The sequence below is a fragment of the Poecilia reticulata genome, chromosome 21 (assembly GCF_904066995.2).
Source record: "Poecilia reticulata chromosome 21, P_reticulata-male-v2, whole genome shotgun sequence".
Lineage (NCBI taxonomy): Eukaryota > Metazoa > Chordata > Actinopteri > Cyprinodontiformes > Poeciliidae > Poecilia > Poecilia reticulata.
Window position 1 is genome coordinate 14,546,098 of NC_088850.1, and position 7,483 is coordinate 14,553,580.

The following is a 7,483-nucleotide window of genomic DNA, read 5'->3' on the forward strand; positions in this document are numbered from 1 at the left end:
TAGTCTGATTCATATAGTTATGATCCTGTTTCTGTCAAACTTGAGTTTTGTGTGGAAAAGCAAGAAACTCTCCAAAAAAATCTACATCATGACGTAGTTTTATACATTTGAACTCAACTGAACTGTAATTAATCGCAATGCATTTTAACCGTGCTTTAAGATAGTTTTGGTTTGAAATTGACTCTAAACCAATAAAGCTGAATTTATTGCGGCTGAACCGCCTGAGGTCTTATATGGACTTTATACTTGGCAGCATGGCAACAGCAGCTCTTGAATTTCTTTTTATAAAATGTAATTTACACTGCTGGGAAAGTTCTAAATGAGCTGCTTCCATTTAATATTATCTTTGATGTGAATGTGCTGAAAAAAAACAAATAAATATTGATCGGTAATAATAAAAACACAATTATTTACAAAATATTTTCGCATTTAGAAACAAGGCATTAGTAACGTTAAGAAGTGTTTTACCAAAACTGTTACTTTCCACAAGTTAAAATCTGACGAAAGAAATCGACGGATTAAATGGCGCGTGAGTCGGATTGAAAATTGGCGTCTTTTGATAGCTGTGACTTGATGCCCTGCTTAGCAACTGGGATTCTCTCCCCCTTTTACAGCGTTTGTCTGTTATTGACTGAGTCAGCTGCTGAGACTTTAAGGCCAAGTCAGTTGGGCTGCTGTTGGTTGGAAAGACCACACAACGCTATGTGTGGGCCATCAGCCAGCTGTTAGGACTGGGCTGCTCTACAGAGCCATCGCCCCCCCTCCCCCTGGTCCGCCGCGCTAAAATCTACACGGTTTTGGGTCTATTTTAAAGAGATCACATGGAACATGTGGGCCTGACCTTCAGCCAACTGCTGCATGTATCTCGGCGGGCATAATGCGTCTAAACATTAACTCCGGGGACTCGGCACAGTTTAGTCTAATGGAGCTGACATGAATGAGTGTCCACGAAGTGCATGTGCTCCCACTCACCTGTTGTGCAAGACTTTATGAAGCAGACTAATAGCAGAGACAGCAAACATTTATTTAATGTCACGTCAGCAGAAGGAAGCAGATGTTGTAAATTAGCACTGCAAATGGAGGCAGGGCGAAGATGCTGCCTCAGTGTCTACCCTAACCAGACACTCGCCGGGCAGCAGACTGCACCTGCGTCGCTGGCATCCACGGTCCGTCTGGTTCGAGATGCAGCTGCAGAGCTCCACCTGTGCTGCTGCTGCCTCGACACCAGGGGGGCCCCCGCTGCCACCTGCAGGGGGGGCTTTTTTTTTTTTTCCTTCTTCTTCTTCAACCACCACCAAGAGTGGCTCACAGTCTTGGAGCAGACATGCCAGCAGCTGTTCTTTCACTCCATTATGAGCACAGTCGAGGCTTTGTGCGGCGTGAAGAAAAGAGCTACTTGTCAAAGCGGTGACGCAAAAAGTCCCCCCTGTCTGTGTCAAAGTGTCAGGGAAGTTTTGGGTCAACTCGCGAGAGCCATGTGTGAAAACTGTCACGTACGGCACTGTAAATGACTCACGGCTGATTATTGTCAGGCAGGTATCAAATTTGCTTTATCTGGGATTGCTCACTGTCCCTTTGGAGCTGCAAAGTTCTTCATGAGATGGAATCACATGATGAATAATTCGCAAGATTGTAACTTGCTATCTAGCTCTGTTGCACTAATTTTTTCCCCCATCTCACTCTCGACTGAAAAATGACTTACTACTTCTTTCAAATATCCCAAGGAGCTTATTTCTGAAAATAAATTCAGTTAAAACGTCAGCTTCACTCAACCCCTCACTTTTTTAAGTCCGGTTGACCAGGTCAGTGCACTGAAGTGACCCATTAGCATTAACTCCATGGCCACAAGGGGGCAGTAGGGTATAGAATCACCAGTTGCGCAGGATTTACCCTCAAGTAACTCAGGTAGTCTCCCCTCTCCCCCTCCACACCCCCAAGAACTTTCTGAGCCACATGTCCTCTGATGAAATGACCCATACCTCCATGAATGACTGGCATTTGAAGTGACATCAGTTATAGCTGTGACCTTGTCTCCAATGCCCTGGCTGCACTGACCAGCCACACCACACTCCAAAAACAATCCTTTCTGCTAACCTTTGCTGCCGTTTCTTTTTAAAAATTTTGATCGTTTGCTCTCACTTTTTCCATTTTTTCTTTTTGAACTCAAGACGGGCATAGCTGGAAAACAGTCGCCTCATGGGGACTTTCCTGGAAGGTTAGCACTCTCCTGTAATTTTGCTCCTCTGGTCACATTAGGTTAAACAAAATGGAAGTGTGGCATCGCACAGAAATGAAAGGCAGTGATTTTGAGACCCGTGGGTAACATCTTTGTGGACCTTAGTGTTCATTGTACGTGTGCATAAACCACCAGCGGTTGACCTTCTGACATTTTGCAACACCCAGAGACTCCCTCCAAGTCCGCTGGTTGCTCGGTCCAGCAGCAGCTGCAGGGCAAAGCAGATTTTTCTGAAAGGAAACATCTGATAAGCTCTAATCTCACCTTGATATTTTATGGCACAAAGCAATCCATTCTCACCCCCTCGGACTCTTTTAAGTCCTGAAAAGCGACCATTGTTTGTTTTAGAAGACTGTGCAAAGGAAACAAAATCTGGTTTCTGGTTTGTGGTTATGTAAAAAAAAAAAAGAAAAAGAAAATGTGAACATGGGAATCTGGGATTTGAAAATGTACAGAATAGAGGAAGAATAAGTGGCTTTTGAAAATGTGTCACTTTTATTGTTGTGATTTGCAGGGCGAAGTGTAGACATATTCGAGAAGGAGAATTTATTGTTGCTAAGGGTGGGAAAACTGAAAAACGTTGCACTAAGAACGGAAAAAGAAAGCCAAATTTGATGGATTTAAGTTTCTATCTGATGATTTCTTTCCTGCTTAATACACAGTTAAGCAGTTGATGCACAGAGAATGTAAATATCTTGAAGTGTCTGGTTTAGAAACATGTTGTCGGGCACAACAACAGCCTCGATTACAACACTTACGGAAAATGTAACCGTGTAAAGCCATGAGACTAAAGCTGCAATTAGAGCGTGTCGAATATTTCACTTTGTCATAATTTCTGCCCGTTTCTCTCAACGTCTTACCCACACACATAAGCACAGATTCCCATTTTCTCTCCAAAAGAAGATGCATTCCCTAAACCTGGTCATTATAATTCTGCCTTCAATTTTGTCCTAATCTGAAAATAAAACTTTTTGTAAATTGTTCTTTAAAGGTCATGTCTCTTACTTTTTACAACTTTGCTTTTCCAGTTGTCTTATAGCTTGTTGGTAGAAATTATGTTTATTTTAATGTCTGAAGCACATAAAAATATCAGAAATGTCTGCAAGAAAGCAAGAAGAAATGTTTTCTGAGGCAGTTGCATGGAGATGTTATAGACCGGCACCTTACCCAGATATTTAAAAGCTCTCCATGACGGTATCAAAATGATGAATGCCTGTAATGAGCCACAGTGGCAGTAACTGCTTGCAAAATCTGATGTGCACAAGTGCTGTTTTTTTTTCTCAAGCGAATATGTCACTGGAACCTTTTGTACTAGTGGGTTGTGCTGTGGTTGCAGCAAGCACAGGAGCGGTGAATGGACGCAGTTGAAAGTCTTGAGATTCCACACCCTACTAAGTGTTCTTGCAGTGGTCAAAATGTAGCTTGACCACTGCAAGAACTTCATTTCGAGTATACCATCTGTCCTGCTGCTGAACTCTACATTTAGAGCTACATGACGTCTTAGGCTAATGCTAAAGATGTACTGGAGAGAATGGGAGTTAAACACTGTTACGCAATCATAACTCTCATTCCTTTGGCTCACACACAGAAAACAATTTTGTTTGTACTGCAGCTAATTATTGTGGGGAAAAGTTTATAGGGAGAATATTGGGAGAGAATTATACTTTATTCATGAGCCGGGAGGAATCTGTGGATCTTTGTAGATGATTTTTTTATTTACAAATGAAAATTACTTGTTTGCTTTGACAATGTAAATTAGACTATAATCATATTATTTGTTTTAGCATAATCAAGATTGATAAGTTTTCTATCTCTAGTAGAAAACAAGCAAACACTCCAAATGTAAGCTGCCCAAGCCTTGCCAGAACTGCAGGCTCTCTGCTTTCAGCTCACATGAATATTTTACCACCCCTGCCCTCCTCCACGAATTCCCTGAACTTTGGATCTTTAGTTTGGCCCAGTGACAACTTTGAAAAATATTTATCAGACCCATTCTTCAGGACAAACAGAGTCCTTTTGTGGCATGAATTCATATGTATTTAATTTTTTAACTTTTTTGCCACTTTGTGTTGCGGCATGACAAAAAGTAAGTGCACCCTGTTTTACTTCCATGGTTCTATTTATCAGCACATGCATAAAAAAAAAAAAATCAGCCTCATCTGGTCTCAAAATGAGAAATGTAAAAGCTCAAATAAATGATTGAACTATGTTGTTATCTAAGCCCAAAGTTGCAATGTGGAAAACCCTGGTTCATCTTTGCAGTTGTTTTACTGTCATTTAGATGCTAAAGTGCCGCTTTACTGCACCTGTTTTGCTGCAGTGGAGCATTATTGACTTTTAAAGACGGAAAAAAAAAAATCTGGAATAATCTTACAGGAGCAGTTGTTAGATTTTCTCAAGAAGCGTGACAAGGCATTTTCCAATTGATTTTCATGCCAAAACAAGCTTATCATTGTTTAGTGGAAAGAACACGAGCGGAAATCGGAAAACATCCCGGACAGTTGCCAGCCTTTCCATTAACGAACACCTCTTTCTATACCGGCTTTCACACTCGCCCTACGGTCAAACTGTTCATTTCTCATAGAATTTACCAAAGACCCAAGAGATTCAACTGGTCTTGACTAGTTAAAGGTCACATAAGCACAAATAGTCTTGTTCCGAATTATCACCCAAAATCTTAAATCTAAAAATCTCAGGCTTGGGAGGAATTCAGATAAGCTACGGAGAAGGACTTTTGGTTGACTGTGAGAGACTAGGAACCCATAGCTGATTAAGAAGAGAAAAGAATGAACGGTCTTTGGTTGGAGGTAGAAGAACAGCAGATCTGAACTGGGTGTCGCATAATGTCATTTTAGGAACTTCAGAGACTTCTTTGGCATTTTATGGTCTTCTTTTAGCATAAATGTGATTGGATGGCTGGAATAAATTGGGATACCCAGTGTGTAGGTTTCCCTCATGGACCTCTTATCCATGTAACCCCATTACCAATAACTGTAAGTGAATTGATAGGTGGATGATTAGGTGAATATTCAATAATTTCTTTCAATTAATCTGTACATACGGGACCAAACCTTGAGTCGTAAGCTAAAACCAAATCTCTATCATATAATTGTTCGACTGCGGAGTGTTTATTTACAAAACAAAGGTGACACCTTCATAATTATGCCCTAAATTGTCACTTATGTAAGTAGCTTTGAGGATTAGTCATAAAAAATACGCACATGCCACATAGTAACTGAATTATTGCAGGCAGAAGGCAAAGGTTAATCTGTAAAAAAAATCAACTCCAAAGCCAAATAAAGGAATTATATAATATTTTTATGACATTCAGCTTTTCCCTGCTGCTGATCCTAATGCACGATAGAGGCCATGGAACGAGGATGTCCATTGAAACTTTACAGCCCGAGTCAACTCCATTACCAGGAACCTGATGGATATTTTAGACAGCAGCTCTCAGCACTGCAGAATGTAGATAAACACATGCCATTTAGGTTCCCTGTTATAATGCCACAGTCAACAACCCTTCCCTGGCAACGCCGCACTGCTCTTTTACGATGCTAAGTCACAATTACGGTATCTCTAATTGCATGGTTACCTCACTGTATGTGTGCGAGTTTAAATCTCTGCGCTTGTGCCCGGCTGAGCCGATGTCAAGAGAGTGGAAGGGCTCTGAGAGAGGCGGCTGGAGGGCAAGAGTAATCCCTTAGGTGCATCCATCATGCTTGGAAATGTATTTTAACTAGCTGCGTCTGAAATAGCACAGATCCTGGTGCCTGCGTGCACAAAAGGAAAAAATAAAATAAAATCAATACAAAGGCAGGAAATTATACCAGAGAAATGAGGCCAGTTTGCAGATTTTGCCGAGTCCCTGTAGCACGCTTTCTAAGAAAAACTACTTCCTTGCTTTTACTCAATTTAGATCACGCAGCTCCGGAGTTATATTTGGCCCGTGTTGCTCTGCTCTGTCTTTCTGTGCCACTGGCCTTTGTCCTTCTTCCCATAGGGGTGGTGAGAGATGTAACAGTCTTGCAGGAGTCGTGCAGGCAGGCTACACACAAACATTGATCAAGTTGACATGATGTGTTAAAGCACCTCAGCTCAAAGTGGAGCAACGCACTGAAAGATTCTCAACAAATCGATTGAAAATTCGATCGGTGTTGACTCAGGGATGACGCAGCTGTCGCAGCGTTCGGGTAGGCTGCAAATAAAAATAAGTTTATGGTTTGATGTTCACAGTTTTCCACAAAAAAGGAAACAGGCTATTTTCTGTCTGTGTCGTGGCAGCTGGGCCGGCCACAGTGGTATTTTGGAGCTTTGAGCTAAAAGCATCCAATCACATCGACAGGAAAGCGAGACTCTTTGGCTGAGAAGCCTGACCAGGTCCAGCTGTCTGAACACGCTGATCGCTTTAAAACGCTACAAGCCATGTATTCTCTGGAGCATGACCGTTTGGTCAACAGAGCAAGGGTGGGTTATACCCTGAACTAGTTAATGACCCATCACAGGGCTGTCATTTACTTTACCATCCAAATGAATCCAATTGAATGTGAACCTCCACCCTGTCTCCAGGGTAGAGGTTCACATTCTTCCCCATCTTTTCTATTTATTTGAAAGAGAAGAAGAAGAAAAATGAGCTAAGCAGCAAGTATTAAAATTCGCTCTCAACAGGATATGGTTGATGTTTATTTTTATTTTTTTAGAGATTTCAGGAGACTAGGAGGTATTGGAGAGATTCGCCACCAAAAATAAAATGTTGAAAAGAAAGTAGCCAACACAGCAGTATTAGAGAGAGAGTTGAGACTTTTAAAGACCTAAGGGGAAATGGATAAAAGGCTCCATGAACTAAAGAGCAATCAAGGAAACAGAAGAAAAAGCTGGAACCTTCTAGGAAGGAAGTCAGAGTCATAATAAAAGCAGAGATGAATCAGCTGAAAATATTTTTAGTGAGTCAATGAGATTAAACAGCAGGAAAAGGAGATACAATCTCAGCTTTGAGACATATTTACTGTTAAAGCTCTTGTATCCTTGTTCACTAAAATGTTAAGTTGTTGCCACTGCTCAGCCTAAGATTGTGTTGCCACAAATATGACTTACATTTTATTTAAGTACAAAAAAATACTAGTGTTTATAGTTTTATATTTAAAAAATGTTTTAAATAAATGCACTGTGTATATTGTGCAGAATTACCCATGAAGCATTTAAATTATATATATATATATATGTATGCGACCATTCATGTAAGCTGCT